The sequence below is a fragment of the Nipponia nippon genome, unplaced genomic scaffold (genome assembly GCF_047370975.1).
Source record: "Nipponia nippon isolate SJK-2023a ecotype South Korea unplaced genomic scaffold, ASM4737097v1 scaffold_8, whole genome shotgun sequence".
Classification (NCBI taxonomy): domain Eukaryota; kingdom Metazoa; phylum Chordata; class Aves; order Pelecaniformes; family Threskiornithidae; genus Nipponia; species Nipponia nippon.
This window is the reverse complement of record NW_028262402.1, coordinates 11490530-11507786: the sequence shown is the minus strand read 5'-3', so window position 1 is coordinate 11507786 and position 17257 is coordinate 11490530. Positions and strand designations below refer to the sequence as shown.

Here is a 17257-nt window from a genome sequence, read left to right as displayed (position 1 = left end):
GTTCAAACTGCCAGATTCCTCTGCATTTATAATTTTTTTGGAGATTTTCCCAGCTTCAGTACAGCGATACAGGTATTTCCAGAGTTACATGGGAAGCACCTAGGCATGACTCTGCAGAACAACGACTACAGAGCTTATTATGCAAAGCCTGGATGCTGTTCAGCTATTACTTAAAAATGTGGTCTACCTCCTGTCACTTGGGTTAGGTGGGATATAAAGCACTAACAAACTGTTAAGATGCACCTGTGAAGCTCTTTGTAAAAGTACCCACCATAAAGAGGATAAGAGGGAAAAATCAATCATTTTAAATCCTCAGCACATTTTGGTAACCTTTGCCTTGATTTCTCAGTCATTAGCTAGAAAGATCCTATGTTACTGCTCCTTCTTCTAATTACAATACATTTATTTTTGTGCACCCTTCCCAGTTCCTGTACTTCAGAGGTGCAGCTCAGCACAAGCCTCTCCCTGACTCATGAGTGTGGTCAGTCCTGGCAGTGATTAGCTGATGAATGGGCTGCACCTGGCACGTTTTGCAGAAGGGCTGCAGAACTTCACCACTCTCTTTTCAGCAAGGTCCAAACCCTGCAGCAGAAGCCTAGCACCACAGACTGCCCCTGTCTCAGGAAACCTAGTGGCCTGGGACTTCCAGTAGCCGTGGATGAGCTGAGCGTGGCAGGGCACTATAAGCAGGGAAGAAAACTTTGCTACGGTTTCATCAGAACTGCAAAATCTACAGGCAACTGCAAAGGAAAAGTCTGCATCTACCATAGCTAGATTAAAAACTGCTGCTTCTGTTGGCCAAGAAGCTGAATTTAAAAACTCCATTTGTAATGCAATTAATCACAGAAAGAACTCCAATTAAAACTATCCACTTTTTTATCATCTTGTTTGTAAGAGGTACTGATGGATGCTACATGGTCATACCTAAATATGTCTAACTAAATGCTTGGGGTAATTATCGATGATTTCAAAATAGTCTTAGTTGCTGATTGAGCAATATACCATCTTTTCCTTAGCGTTGCATACCATTTCCCATAGAAGAAGAAATTCTAATACCTGTTTCTCATAACAAATGTGTTGGAAATACAGTATTTAATATAACCACAATCTATGTGTTTACTATGTGGTTTATACTTAACACTGTGAAATATTATTTATGTACATGGACTAGCCTTTCCAAGAACCCATCCATTAAACTCTATACTTATTTTCTATATGAAGAGATAAGTCTTCAGTAACATTTTGGGCACTAAATGTTTTATTAGTTACACATACGTACAGTCTGATCTCCTTTTTCATGTTCAGAGACAGAAGTTTCCAAAAGAAAGCCTACAGTTCAAAGGCTTATGGGATTTCTTGTTACGTATGTTTTTCTTGTTTGGCGTATTTGAAGATGAAATGAAGCACCATTTCACCATGATAGGTCAAATGCTTTACAGTTTGCTGATATATTACTGTACTTAAAAGACTTTTGTTCTAAGAAAAGCACTTAAAGGTTCTACACAGACATGAAGGTTAAAGAGGATTTTTAAATGAAAACGCAGCAAAAAATAGAATACTTTGGGATGATTATAAAGAAAGAGAAGTGACTAGACTTATGAAAAAAGTTTATGTCATACAGAAAGAACCTATCTTCCAAGTGGGAACTATGAAAGTGAAAAAACTGCAAGAGCCCTTAGGAAAATACTGAGATCAAACACACTGGGGCAATTTTTCATCATAATGCTAATGGTAGGAATTATCTGCTCTTCCTGCTAGTGGTGATGAAATCTGTGTAATTCTTCCTGCTCTGAGCACAAGTGCTGTTGAGCATAAACAGAGATGTGTTGAATCACACGTAGATTTCTTTAATTGAATCAGCTCTATACTCAAGGGAGTTAGTAGCAAATCTGTAAATCTTTCTGGCAGTTCTCTGCATTTGGGGAATGACTGAAAGCCTAGCTCCTAGTCAAATCAATGGTAATTTTCTCATTCACTCCAAAGGACCTACAAGCAGAAGCGGCGCTGGTAGCTTGGAAAAATGGGCTAAATAAGTACATACTTCAAGGCCTACAACAGATTTTTTTTTTGCTGTTTTAAATTAGTCATATTTCACAGTGAATAAAGAAAGAACAGATGATATCTTCAAAGCAAAATAAATAATGGTTAAATGATACCCTGTATCTTTCCAATGGTACAAAAGCAATACACATGCTACAAGATGGTAAAAACAATGGAGAACTTAATACATTCATCCAGCTATTGTTCATTATAGTTTTAGGCACTTGCCTTTTTGCACCATGTAGCATTTGGCCAAAGAAAGGGGTGGGAAGGGAAGATGGGGAATGACCCACTAGCTAAGTGGAAACAAAAAAGGTCCATGTAAATTAATCTAGATCCTGGTACATTAAGTTCTGTCCCAAACTGGAAATGGGGTTCTATAAGTGCTGACAACAAATAATGTTGAGCACATAATTTAATGAATACTGCTTTCAGTGGTAAAGCCAGTCATTCATGCAAAATGCAGTGGGGTCACATTGCAGATCAGGCTGGAGAACTGGTCTAGGTGACTTTTTGCAAAGTTATTTTAAACTCAGGTCAGCTCTCCAATCCAGGTCACCAAGTGACCCAGACATACTAGCACAGGGACGTGGGGCTGTCTCAGGACAACTGCCAGAAGAAATGCTTACCAAATGACATTGCAAGGCTTCGTATTTAATATATGTCTGCCAGTGAAATCCCAGAGAAGGAGGGAGGAAGAATTTTTAAGAAGGTGAGGTGAGTAACTTGGGACATTGCAAGTTTTCTCTCCTTGGGTGACAGTGATTCTTATGGTTTGTACAAAGTCTTTTATGGCACTTCATCCCCAAGCACTGCAACGATGAAACCGCTACCTCCACCTTAACTTGAACACAGCAGCAACAGGAGGATGATTTGTAAACAGATTTGGTAGACAGTTCACAGTTATAGACAGAACTGAAAAAGGAAATGAAAACCTAATTTATTCAATAAGGTCAGAAAGGAGCTTTTCAATGATCCCAGCAACAGAAGAGCATAGCAACAAAAAGTGGGCCAACTAGAAACCATACTCCTTCAGCTTGACACAACTGACCTAAAAGTGACGTATGTGCTAAGCTAAGATATAAGACACTGACCTCTTTAATCAGAGTTATGGATCCTGTTGCTTCTGGCATATATTTCACCAGCCATTTTCTGAAAGTAGAGTTCAAGAGTAACACTCCCTTCCTTCAACAGACACCCAGAAAGACTAAATTACTATCACTACAATAAAAACGTTAGTTTTCTTCAAAAGAAAATGGTACTTCTCCTCTTGCTGCCTCCCAGCATGTGGTTTGTTGCAGCACTGCTGGCTAAAAGGTATTTATTAAGAGAGAAAGAAAAAGCAGAACACTAAAAACGACTTCATGACAAAAGGAAATGTTAACAGTGAATCCTATACAATCATGCCAAGGTCAGACTGGGGGAACCTGAGCAGATCACCCTGCCCTGAGTCAGGTGCACATATTCCTCACCCATCCTGTGGCAAGCTAAACTGCACAACTCAGCAGATAGACCCAGAACTAGTGTTTGCTCAGGATTACTGGAAGCACTATGGTCACACAGCTTGAGAGCCATTTTTTTTCCACCTCAAATGCTACTTTTGCAATGCTTTTTGTACTGCAGTGGGAGTAGTGGGGGACAGCTCCACAATACACACTGAAACCCCTCAAACCTAAGCAAATGATAGCCTGGTCAGTTTTTCTAGTATTAGCCAGTGACTAGAATCCATGAAAATGCAAGAAATGACTAGTTTAGTAAGAAAAATGCAAGATTTTTTTATGTGCTGATAGCAGGAAATGCAGGATATTTTGAAAAATGAGGTCTACATTTGCACTAAGGTCTTAGAAGTGGAAGAAAAAGTTTACCAGAAGTTTTCTGTCCAGCACTACTCTGGAATTTCTCATCACTACACACTTCTTTTTTCTTTGTTTTCAAAAGAACTTTTGGCCCATTGTAGGCTACTCCTCCCTCCTGCCCCCCATGCAAAAACACAGCCTAGTGATGGAAACCTAAAAATCATCTGTCACTAAAAGAAAACAAGATATGATATTTCTAAGGGGAAAACAGAAGCAAATTTATTTCTTTTTTTTTTCTAGTTTCCTTCAAAGGCAATGGTTACAAAATAGAATTTTAAGTTACTAAACTCACTTATTCCTTTTGTTAAACAATTCAAAATGACAGAGAGTGAAAGCATGTGTAATTTGAATTTAAAAGTGTCATTTATCACACTTCAGTTGGGGTCAAGGTTGCCTTCTATAATGTCTAAGATAAACTCGATCTCTCATAACTAAGGGGTAATAAAATACTGAGAAACAAGTTGTGAGATTGTGCAAGCATTATAAAATTTTTTACCAAGAATATTTCCAAGAAAATTTCTAAAAAGGGAAGGGGGAAGGGAGACAGACAGTCCTACAGTGATTCACACCTTGATTTCATGGCTCATTCACTTCTGTATCAATAGTGTCCACACAAAAGATGCACTATTATTTCACATAATGGAGGGGGCAGCTAAATGATTGGCTTCGTTGCACACTGCAGCTACATTGACATTTGTAAAAACGTCCAAATCCGAAGGGATAAATAATTCACAGCTTTGCTGAAAGATAGCACTAAAGGGTTTTGATAGGCTGATAAAGAAGAATGCAGCTGTAAAAGTCTGGCACGTCCAAGCTGCAGGGAGTTTGTACAAGCCTACTATGTCCTCACTTTTCAAGAGAACTGTTAAACTAAAACCCTCTAAACATTCTTTTTCAACTGCAAATCATCCCTATGATAAAGCACTAGAAGACTAAAAAAAATTAACAAAAAAGTAGTAAAATGGATCCGTAAAGGAAGCTTCAGGAAGGCATTGAGAGAGGGGAATGGCTTGTATTTTTCTAATTATTTCTTTAAACACATTCTTATATGGGAAAGAGAATTATAACTTAGAGTTCCTGTCTCTGTGGTTTGACAAATCGACAATTTGTCCATTGTAAAAGTAATGATATGTTTCATTTATTTTCACTTGTTCCTTTAATAGAATATTTTACTCTTAAAATTGCAAGGACAGCTGAAAAGATTCTTTGAGATGGCAGCAATCTGTGCATTACAGAAACATCTGTGATGCCTAATTCTGTTAACAATGAATGTAATGGCTTTATTTTTTTCTCGTGGTATCCTCCGCATTCCAAACGCTTGAGGATACTCACTCAAATAGACATTTATCTGATTTTAACCCTGGGTGCCTCTTCTCCTGTCCACATTCCCTCCAGTCGGAGATGGGATGCATTTCAAAACCAATCTTCATCAGACAGATGGACAACTGTTGTACTATAAAAAAGCAGTCAATTCTATCCAAAATACAAATTTTCCCCTTTAAGTACTTCACTGCCTAAAATGACAGTAGGACTAAGCAACAAGCCATTTTCCCACATGATGATATGGTATACAGGGCCTGAAAAGACCTGGATTAACAATTGTCAAACCCAGTCCCCCATGTTGCACACAATTACGATCACTCCCTTTCCTAACAGGTCCTTCTTCATGCCTTTAAGAACATTTCTAGACTTGCCATTCCTTTTTGTAGATTTTCAGGCCCTGAAAGCTTGTTTTCATCTATGGCGGATACTTGTGGTGTGGCTTATTTTCAAAATCTGTCCAGTTTGTTTATTTTCCATTTTTTCCATTTTTTTCTGTCACAGACAGGTCATAAATGGGTTGTAGACATGCCCTTTTCTCTTGAGCAAGCCCTGAGTTCTTTCTCCATTCCTTCAGTCTCGGCCTTTCAAGGATTCTTTGAATTCCCCATCATAGTTTCATTTTAGGGTTCCCCAAAGCTCCACTCTCCTATCTCTCTGACCATCTCAGCCACCGTATTATTTGGAAGTTCATCTACTATCTCTGAGCTGCAGAGTCACAAATCTACCCTTTTATTTCAGACCTAACTCTCTTCCAAACTAAACTCTCAGCATGTCTCTTTGACCTCCTGTGGATAACTGTCAAATTAAGCTCAAAATTGTTACATGTTCTTCCTGAGGCATTTCTGCTACTTTTTTACTCAATTACTGTGGACAATGGTATATGTATTCATATCACAAAGATGTCATCTTTAACTTGGATTGTTCCTTGTTTTCAAATGTCAAGAATATGCCTAAGGTTTTTCAGACTCCTGCTGCACAGCACCCCAAATGTGCTCTTCCACACCTTCACATAACTAAAATTTTTGTCCAGCTGATCACCTAATGTCTTCATTATTGCAACTTTCTTTTGTTTCGAATTGACAAAAGGAACCTCAATGTGTTGGTGTGTTCAAAATAATGCTGCTTGCAAAGATCATTTCCCTGGTTCACTGAGTGAAACAAGCAATGCTTCACCATGCAGCATAGCCTCTCTGTCCTCTACCACCATGTAAGTCACTTTTTGTAGCTGTTCACAGCTTTTCCTTGCCCTATTTAACTATTATGTCTCATTCAGCTTCAAGATGTTGAACTCCACCTCCAGCTCATGATTACTTCCTCCATAATTCATCTGGTGAATTTTCAAACAAGCAGCTTCAGGCTTACACCCAGGATCCTCATTATGCTTTGGGAGAAGTTCCTAGTAAAATCCACAGAACTACCTTATAATCTTTCAAACAATCCCTATGAGTGCCCTTTCTCTAACAGAAGCTGGATAACACTTAGCCCATCGGTGCATCCAATCCATTAGCTGCTATTTTTAACTGTGGCACTTCCTTGTTGCCTTTTGCTCCCAGTCTCCTGTGTAGACGAGATGGCAAGCTGGCCAGAGACCAAATTTGTGCTTTGCATGTTTATGGAGGGCTCAGGGGGAAGTCTCAGTTCATGCGTAGGTCCCCAGAAGCTGTGGTAAGAGAAACCTATGAAATACTAGTTCTAACATACAACATGACAATAATGACCATAAACTCTTCTAAGTGGCAACCACTGTAGTTTTAATACTTCTAAGGTCTTTCTTACAGCACTGAACTTTCTCATTGGAAACCCTATCACATTTGGCCTAAGTAGAATAGGGTGGCACTCAGGTTACCTAACATTAGACACCTCCAATGTGGACATGTCCATCTGCAGTAATTGCCTAGACTTCCTCTAGAAGAACAAACACTTCTGGGCACAACTCGTGTCATCCTAAATAGACATCTATGGCAGATGTGAATCATGGCCGCCTGCTTATTTCCTCATATTGGTTAGGAAGACAGCCAGAGCAGCAGTGCAGAAGCACATATATGCAGTGCAGATGTCTGAAGTTAGGTGACATAAATCCCAGTCCTGTTATAATATCTGGAGGCACAAGGCAGCATACTTCTCTCAGAACATTTCAAGCTGTATCTTTCTTTATTTAAGGTGTTCTAAGCACAAAACTCATACCAAGGACTTACATGCAGGGAAAGTTTTTCTCGTCAGACATGGCAGAAGGAACATAATAGTTATTTTCTGTTGCACAAAAGAAATAGCAGCTGCTCATTTCTGATATTAGAATATACACTGATCTATAGTTTCAGCTGGCATGAGAACAATGAGAGCTTAAGTCTTACATTTTCCTTAATCTTTATTTAGTTTTAATTTGTTTTAAAGTTTAATCACCACCATCTCCTTTGCCAGGTTTCTTGTACTTGACCTGAAACTAACCTTTAGACAAATGTAAAAGCAAAGAGAGCTCTGAAACACTATCTGTATGTTCTTTTGTCTTGGGAAATGTAAATTAGGGCACTGGGTGAATAACACTGCTTGGCTTTGTGTCATGAAATGTAATTGTGGGGCTATGGCAGCGTCAAGATTTATGAAGCTATCAGGGCTGGAGTGGGCAGGGTGCCAGCTTACACCTGCAAGGCTGTTTTTGCTGCTTTCCAGACAAGTGACTGTGGAGTAAGGAACACGGGTTTTTGAGCTGAAATTATTTAACAGAACAGCAGGAACCCCTCCAAGATGGGCAGGAAATATACAGACTGGGAAAGAACCAATGAAAATAAAAGACACAGGAACTGCAAATTTGAATACCTTAGAATTTATACAATTTAAACAGAAAATATCTTTGAAGAAGAGCAAAGACAAAAATAGAAATAGGAAAGAATCTGAGGAACTCAACAAAAAAAGTAATTACAGAGAAAAGATTCAGCCTTTCTTGTGTATGCTCTGCATTACCTTTCTGGTTATTAAATGGAGCTAACATTAATGTGGCAGAAATTTGACAAGCCAGTTGCAACAAATAACTTATGTATGGAAAGTAGTCCTTTTGTACTGAGGCAATATCTGAGTAGTCTTAATTTACTTGAATGCATTCAGTGTACAAGTTTATATATCTTTGTACTATTCTCTTGATTCGGTGCAAATATTCAACATTTCCTCTGAACACAAGTGTCAGATCAAATAGAATTCTTTCTAGTTCTCACTTTATGAGCATACATTCATATTTCACATTAATTTAAATTGCAGTCTTTTAAGTGCTAAAGTCTTTGCTTTTCCTAAATGTTTTTCCTCAATCACAGAACACAAAAGCAACTGTGCACATGGTCAAAGAAACCATTAAAAATCCCACCAAAAATGGTGTATCTTTTTTCTTGGGCTCACATAATTATTTAAAGAACTTTTTTCAATAGTGTAAATTTGTATATTAGGAAAGTTAACTAAGCAAGAGAAATGAGAATGTTGTCTATTTGGTATTGTGTAATCCTGTAATAGGGAGGAACAAGGAATCTTAAATCCAAAGTGAACAAGAATTTACAATGACTTATTACAATCACATGACTGTGCTTCTGTTTGTGTGCTCACACTGGGTGGATATGCTAGATCTTTCTCTATTTAAGACATAGGGAATCCCAGTCTGTCCTTCTACCTTACCAAACACATTCATGTTCATAAGACAGCTGTCAAACACACAAAGGGTTGTCTACACAACTAGAACAAATTAATAGAATTAATTTCAAATTCTGTGGGATTTTCAGATACCAAGATTTTGCTACTGCCCCATTTCTGTTTTATATTTTGAATTTCTATTGAATCTTGGTCCAAAGCCTTTTTTATCTTTATAGAATCCCTAACTCCACCCATGAGTTCTCCTAAGGATTCTGTATACTCTTAGTTCTGTCTATCTGGCTTTATATTTTTTTGTTATACATTTAACTTTGCTTCCAAGTGATAATGTTAGCATTCATTAGCAAGATCTTCTATGCTCTCGGCCATTTGAGTCCAAATTTTTAATAAAATCTAAACAGGAAGACAGATAGCACAGAAACGGTCATTAAAATGTTTCCATTTGAAATACAATGATCTATTTAATGCATTAGTTCCATCTGGCAAGGTTGAGGTTTCTGTTGGCATGCAGAAGATTCAGTGTGCCAGTCTTGGCATTGTGTTTCTCATTGAAAGCCTCCACTGCAGTAAAGTGTACTACAAGAGGCTAAATAGTTGGATGAAAGTCATCTCATTATTTAAGTTTTAAAAAAGTCAGAGCCTTACCACCACACAATAGTCAGAAAGAGGCATAAAGGATTTAGGAGGGAAGTATATGTATTAAGTCTGGACTTCAAGATAAATAGGAGAGCACACCTAAACTCTGGGAACTGGATTACTGCTATATATTTTCATTGCTGGCAGCACTAAGCAGACAATAGGTATGTAAATTACAATTAAGTTGAAGAGCCTGTCTACTTACCATGTCAGTATATGAACTTCTTTTTCCTTCTGTTTATACCTAAATTTAGAACAAATACAAGAACATTTTATATCTAATGCTTGACAGATCCTATTGCAATTCCTTCCTTCTCTTAGTGTGCTTCTTAACACTGCATACAGCAGAAAAGGGTCAAGGAATTAATGAGAATGCCAAAAGAGCTGGGTTACACAGTATGTAGAAAGCACTTCAGCTACATTATTTGCACAATTTCTGTAGGGAGTTGTGAAATAGAGGTCTTAAATTTAACGTGTCTGGCCTACTTCCACCTGGATTCAGTTCAAACCCATTGCCTGCAGCTTGCTGCATACAGAGTGGGAAATCAGTCATTATATTAAGAACTGATGGCAAATGATTCCAATTCACATTTTTCAGCTGGTATGTTTTTTAACCTGGAGCAACACCAAATTGAAAAATTCTGCAATTCTGCAAGCTGGGCATAAAAGCTGTGTTGTAGACTAAATACATTTCCAGTTCTATGAAGTCAACAAGGGGATTTTTGTCCAGCATTTCTCCAGTTGCTATGCTACCCGCTGAAGTTACAAGGTGTACTATATCATCAACTCTCATCCTGTTCTTTTTCTCCCTGCTACCAGTCAGTGTCAAAGCTGCTCTGCTGCTGTGATCTATGGTTTAGCACTGACCCAATTTCAATACATTTATAAATGCCTGATATAGACTTAAAGACTATTTGCTGCAAAGATAAAAATGTACCTCTGAAATTAACCTGCTGCACTTTCTGATTTGAAGTATGCATTTTGGCTCTGTGATATTGCCAGGAGTTGTATATCTTTCTATTCTCTATCAAAAATTGAGTGGTTACTCAAATACCTTTCAATAGCTCATAGAGACATTACACTACTCTATAAAACACTGATACACATTCCTCACTGAATTTTTTGAGCAAACTCTGACAATTTCTAGTGCTTATGGACATGAATGAAAATTTTACTGCCAGGAGTCTCATATAGTACAGAAAAGAAATCTACCAACCCTGAACTCCGCTACTGATGTCATTTTAACCTGAAGACCCTCGTGGCCATATAATACTAGATGGGTTGAAAAGTGTATTGATTTTGTGATGTTGACAAATGTAAATTTACACATTACAGGAGAATATTTTAATCATGTCACAAGACAATAGGTCCAAACTAAGTTTCCAGTGTATCATAACTTGAACTTGATAGAGAAAAACCTTGATACCAAAAAAAATCTGACTGAAGGTTATTTTTCTTATTTTTAATCAACGCAGTTTGAACAAGATAAAACTTTTATTCCTGTAAGAATTTAGTTCATAACCTATATTATCCCCATAAAAGTATTTCTATATTTAGTGGCAGTATAAAGGGAACAGAGATTTAATTTGAGCTTATCTTTCACAGGAAACGCAACTGGGACAAACACATTCCTGAGATAGTGCCACTCAAATCAAATTAGTTTTGCCTGGACGGTTTTATGAGATTCTTCAAATATTATGGCTAGCTGACCAAGCCACTAGTTTGTTTCAGTAGCTTTTCTTATTTGTAATTCTGTAGAAGGTTTGTATGTTCAGAGAATTTTGGTTATAAATAAATATAAAACCGTTGGTCAGTGTAACACTTTCTATTAGTAGATCTCAGCATGTGAAGGGAGATCTTAGCATCCATGTAGAAAACTGAGAGAGGGAACAAGGGAAAGGAAAGGGAAAGAAGGAAGAAGAGATTTCCTCAAGATCATAAAGTGAGCAAGTGGCAAAGTTAGCAATAGAAAAATGGATTGGAAAGTGCAATAGAGCACTGCCTTGGATACACAGCTTTAGCATAGCTTCATGTTGAATGGAACATCCATCAGAAAAAAACTACCAAAAGGAACTTATCAAGGAGAGGATAAGGGTCAGCATTCTTGTCATACTTCCTACAATGGCCCTTATCTGGCATAAATCATCACATGTCCCATGAACTGTGTAGCCAGTGTCTATGTTTGCATATTGAGGTACCTTTCCAGTAAAGAAAAGGCAGAGAATCGAGGGCTGCATTTCAGCAGAAGGAAAGAGAAAGATAAGGAAAACATATCTCAGTTTACACTTCATTGGAAATGTCTCAAAAACTACATGAATTTCTGCACAGAAACTCACTCTTTAGAAATTATGTGTTTCTACACATCATTTTCAACTTGGATCTGACATGGAAAACTGAAAGAGGAAAGGTGCTTTTTCAACCATTTGTTACTTAGAGCAACAACTATGTCAGTGACACAGCATGGAAAGCTCTACTTTTATGTTAGAGAGGTGCTGGGAACTCAAATCCAACTGCAATGCACATGTCAAGGTGAAGAGTTCTCAGTCAGAAAGCTAAGATTATGTTCAGGGCAAAAACCAGAGTGTTCTGTTCCTAAATTTGATCCAGATGCAGCCCAAAAGGACGGAAGTCTTGTGATAAAAGCTGCTATTGTGAGGAAATCACATCTGAGATGCTTTGTTAACCCAAACCTTACATATGTGCCAGTGGGGCCAGCAGAGAAGTAGAAGTGTCCGTCAAAATCCCACAAGGAAAGAGACTGTGTCATGGGTAAGTTAAGCTAATAAACAATACAAGAACTGGCTGCAGTTCTAACACCTCGCTCAGTCAAGCTGGACCCAGTGTGTTTCCCGTACAGCCCAGCTTTAAAGTCATTTAAAAACTATGTCTTAAGACTGTCACTAGAGCAGTCACAAGAGGAAGGAGAATCCATCACCACAGGTGCCCCCAAAACCTTCTTATTTCCACAGACAGAAGATAAACCATATCCAAGTTCTAGTCACACATTTTGGTGGAGTTACAGGTCGTGAAGAAGTTATGTACATTATGTACTCATTTTGCACAGTGGTCTCTGCTTACTCAGCAGGTCCAGAATGCAATCTCAGGCACAGCTATAATTCCCTCTCCATTGACTCTTGACTAAAATGATGTTAGATAAGACTTTCACTCAACATAAAACATTAAAAGGAACAGATAATATTACATGTCTCTCTGAATAAGCAACCATGGTATCTCAAATTCTATATTTGGCTAAAGGGAAATATTTTTGTTATGACAAGTTTTTTGTGTGTGTGTTTTATACTAAAATTAAAAAAAAATATTGAAGAACTATATAAAACTTATTGCTGGGATGCACAAAACCCCATAAACTTCCTTGAAACATATTTTAATTCCCATTTTCTCATGCTGATGTTGCCTGTTATTGGTAAAAAATAAGAATTCAATTGAACAACAGATTTTAAAATATATTTGGCCCAGAGAGTTTGCTCTTTAGGTCTCTGTTCTGAATTACGCACATATTTATTTTTACATCCACTGATTTGCCAGTGAATGCCACTGGCAAGTGGAAGCTTCCACACAATGGAAGCACACATGTATGTTTTTCCAGGACAGTGTCTAAAAGAAGGTGAGACACTCCTGAGAATCTAAATTAAGATGTTTTCTTAATGTTGTTATACTCACCTCTTTTAAGTGTTTCAGACTCAGCAAGTTTCTACGATGTCTCTGGAAAGGCTAATTCTTCCATAAGCTGGACAATCTGTCATATTCTAGCTAAGACTTTTTGGTCATATAACAATGTGCCTAGAAATTAAACTCAGAAATAAAACTTTATGTCAAATTACATGTTTTTTTTCTTCTACTATATAAGCATTATCAATTTCATTAACTGATTCACCTCTGTCTTTGAACTCTAGTACACAAGCTAATTAATAAATCTGTCCCAGATATAAATGAAAATGAAATAAAGTTTTTAGTTTTGAGAGATGTCTGTTTCTTCTATATGCAAATCATTTGTCTCAGGAAAGCATCATTCTCAATAATCTCTCTGGTAAGATTATATTCCCAATATTTGATCCATCTTGCTCCACTCTGGTAGCCTACAGGAACTAAAGTTTATGGGAAAATTTGGCCTATTATTTTGTAGGTTTTTATCTGCCAGCCAAATTAGGTTTTTAACAGGACTGATGAAAACCCACTGTTTACAAAACCTGCCCTCAAGGTGTTTGCACAAGTTTAATGTTTGGGTTTTAGGAAACAATTCTGCATCTCTAGTTTCTACCTCATTTTATACTTCAGTGAACAACCTGGAAGAACAGGAGGCCAAATTCATTCCTGAAGTCATTCCATTTACTGAAGTTGACTTATGATATAGCAAGGCATCTAGGAAAGAACTCATAAACAATGTTTGTGTAATACATCCATGGAATAAATCTTTTTTTCTTCAATGTGGTTTGACAAGTTCAGTCTCAGACATCACACTTGACCAAAAATCTCCTGGAAAATTATTCCCTTTTGGTTGTACCTGAAGGTATGAACAGATGTTTTCATTCATTGTTCAGGTTAAAGAACATCACCAGTACCCTGATGACTAAAACACATGTGATCTCTATCTACCTACTTTGCTTCTTAGCACAACTGACAAAAGTTTTCCTCTACTGATGTGTCTCCTTGAACTTTTTAGAGGTTGCTGTCAGTCTGCTAAAAACATATTCAAATAATTAGTCACACCTACTGTTCAATACAAGTTTTTCTTTTGTTTTTCACTTTAGCATAACTTTAGCACCTTATAATTTGCATCAGAGTCCATAAACAATCAAGAACAATTTATCTTCTAGAAACGCAACGGTCTGTGGCTCTTGTGATCCAACTGATATTGTAAATACAGTCAGCAAGCACTGTGCTAGGTTTTAAATTTTCAGATAAATATTTCATAATTCACAGCAATATTTCAACTATGGAACTAATACCAACTGGTAAACTTGGAAGAGGAAATTTGCTAGATGACACATCAAAAGCATATATCTTGGCACTGCAGTTTTGAATGAAGTCTTGAGTGCCTGAAGCTGTGAAAAACTTTGAAAAGCAACATGCTCTGACATTTCATTCAGTCTTTCCTCTTACTGAGGTACAAAATAATACTTAATTTTCTCTTTGCTTTTAATATCATGTGATCTACACTCACATGAAGTGTATTATTTCTCTTTATAATACACATGGAATTAACCCAGACTTTGCATTCTGTTGTTCTTTTGTTGTATTCATTTTGGATGGTATGAAACGTCTTTTACACTGTACCCTCTCCTTACTGATAAAAGCCACATAAGTCTTTAAACTGATCACTACAATCAAAGATCACCAAGATGTAAGGATTTACTGCTGAACCTCACGTGAAAAAATGACAGACTGAGCTTCCAGCAATGCAGTTATCAAAATGCTGAATAATTTTGATAACTTTGTTTATTCTCCTAAATACAACATTGTATTAAAGTATTGTTACCTGTCATAAAAACTATCAGCTGTCGTTGATCTCCACTTAAATTGTAACAATTTTAAGGCAATGACCATCTTCATGTTTTGCTCTTTCAGAATATGTGTTTTCAGGATGGGTAACTGATAACTGAGGTTTGTACATGTTACCACAATGCAACAATCAAAAGATTGAAGGGAAAGTAAAATCAGTATTTTTTGGCAAGGTACTATATAAGCAATTATGGTACAACAATTACTGGTACTTAAAATTTGGTTGGGTTTTTATTTGTATTTTAAATACTGTAGGCTTACACAGTCCTTGTAGAACAGAAGAGAGTGGGTAATTAGATAATGCAGCGTAAGTTTGCCAGGTGTAACAATCTGTAACAATCTAACGTGCTTGTACTTTGAGCTCAGCTTCTGGCAATGGTTATCACTGAGCTCACCTTAGTAACACCTATAGAAACCAAGGAGGTACCTTTGCTGCCTGGAGGTATTTCATCAGGGATCAATGGACCTGATTATCTCTACAACAAGTAATGCTATACATACACTGTGGTAGTGCTTACTCTCTCTTTTTCCTTCCTTCATTTTCAACATTTGTATGCTTCCTACTATGACAGACTGAGAGTTTTTGAAGGTATAATGAATATACACTCACTATGCCCCTGACAAGAAGACAATAGTATATCTCTATTCTTCACAGTAGAATTTGTGTTAAAAGTATATAGCTAGTTTATGGAAGAACTGAGATTAACTAAATACAAGTTCATTTCTCCCAAGGTTTCTGGTTTACAGAGAGGAATTTAGAGAGGAAGAAATAAAAAGAACTGAAGACAAGAAATTGCCAAAAACACATGTAAAAGGATTTTACTTGTAAAAGATTTATTGGTAGCTTATCTGGCCAAGTCAATCTACAGCAGCCTGAGTAACAAAATTCAGCAAGTATATAATTCTACCCAATCTTCTCTAGAATGTTTTGGGTTGTTTTGTTTTTGTTTTTGTTTTTTTTTAAATGGAGAAAACAAATTTATAAAATGTTCATTCAGTTTTCCATAAGAAATGTTAATTTCTAGTAGGAACACTGAAAAGTCCATTTTTGAGGAAAGTATTTTAGTTTAGAAGCAATTCATTTTCTGAAAAATAAAAATCCTTTTTTTGCAGTACAGGAAGCTTTTCTGCAAATGTGTTTGTATAGAAAAGAGATCGCTCACAGAAATGATCTCTCTGATTAGAGAAATCATTGCTATGGCTGGGCAAAAGGAAACAGAATTCTGAGGATTTAACATCAGGATTCTTCTCTGGGACAAGAATGTGGTTTACATTTATAGCATTCAGAATTAGCAGGATTAAGGAAGTGACTTATACTGAACTTCTGTAAGTCACAGGGTTTTGTGTGTCTCCCAATTTTGTGTAACAGACATGAGCGATTTTACCTGTTCAAAGTCATATGCTAAGCACAATTAGTTATATAACACAAGAGTAAGTGGAGACAAATCTAAATTTTTTTCCGACACTCCCCCTCCAACTTTGCTGGAAATGTATTCCTTTAAACAAAAAAGTATTCCTTTATTTCTTTCCTGTGCTGACTCATTATCCTGATCAGTATGGGACCCTGATCTATACCCTGTCTTTAATAAACTTGCCTCCTATGTGTGCCCAAGCTAATGGATTTAAATCTAACTCACATATATTTTCCTAGCCATAGTAACACTTTTGAACTGCAAGATGGCAAAACCCTGGCGCCCCAAAGAGCATTAGATGTAGCAATGACACCTGCTACCCAAGTTACTTAGAGAATTAGATTAGGTCACAGTTGTTGTTTTAAGAACTATGACCAAAGCAGTTTTGAGTGAAAGGAGGGAATGTAAAGCTGATTTACAGATAACAAGGGCAGAAGCACTACCCCAAGATTTTTCTATGGCATTCTATTCACAGAACTTGGGTCACCCAGAAAAGTCTGCTATGTGCCATCTTTAGCATTTGGCATTGTTTTCTCATCAACAAAATTGTAAGAGTTTCATTAAAGTTGAAATATACAGGCTTCAACATCTCATAATAGAATACATAGTAATAAAATCAAAATAATGAAATCAACAGAAAATACTTCAAACTCATTGGAATGTTTTCCACACACTTTGTTTATGAAATCACACCAAACCAGCATTTTGGATGGAATTTTCCTCCACTAGAAAGCTTTTTAGCAGGACCAGTTATTACAGTTTCTCTAGGTTTATGTAAGTGTAAGAAGCAAAAATGTGTCTAAAAATGTTGGTTTTTTGGGGGGTTTTTTTTGAACACGCATA

At 37.0% G+C, this 17257-nt stretch overlaps 1 long non-coding RNA gene across 4 annotated transcripts in view; it reads right to left on the bottom strand.

Annotated features, from left to right (window-relative positions):
• Positions 1 to 17257, bottom strand: part of LOC148050450 (uncharacterized) — an 81976-nt gene that overhangs the window by 62520 nt on the left and 2199 nt on the right. For 2 of the 4 annotated variants that reach the window (XR_015701092.1, XR_015701091.1), the window contains exons 2-3: positions 13164 to 13283; positions 9688 to 9726 (exon numbers count right to left, since the gene is read on the bottom strand). This is a non-coding gene — a long non-coding RNA (uncharacterized LOC148050450). The remainder of the gene's footprint in view (positions 1 to 9687; positions 9727 to 13163; positions 13284 to 17257) is intronic. The other 2 variants (XR_015701093.1, XR_015701090.1) reach the window with 1 other exon arrangement.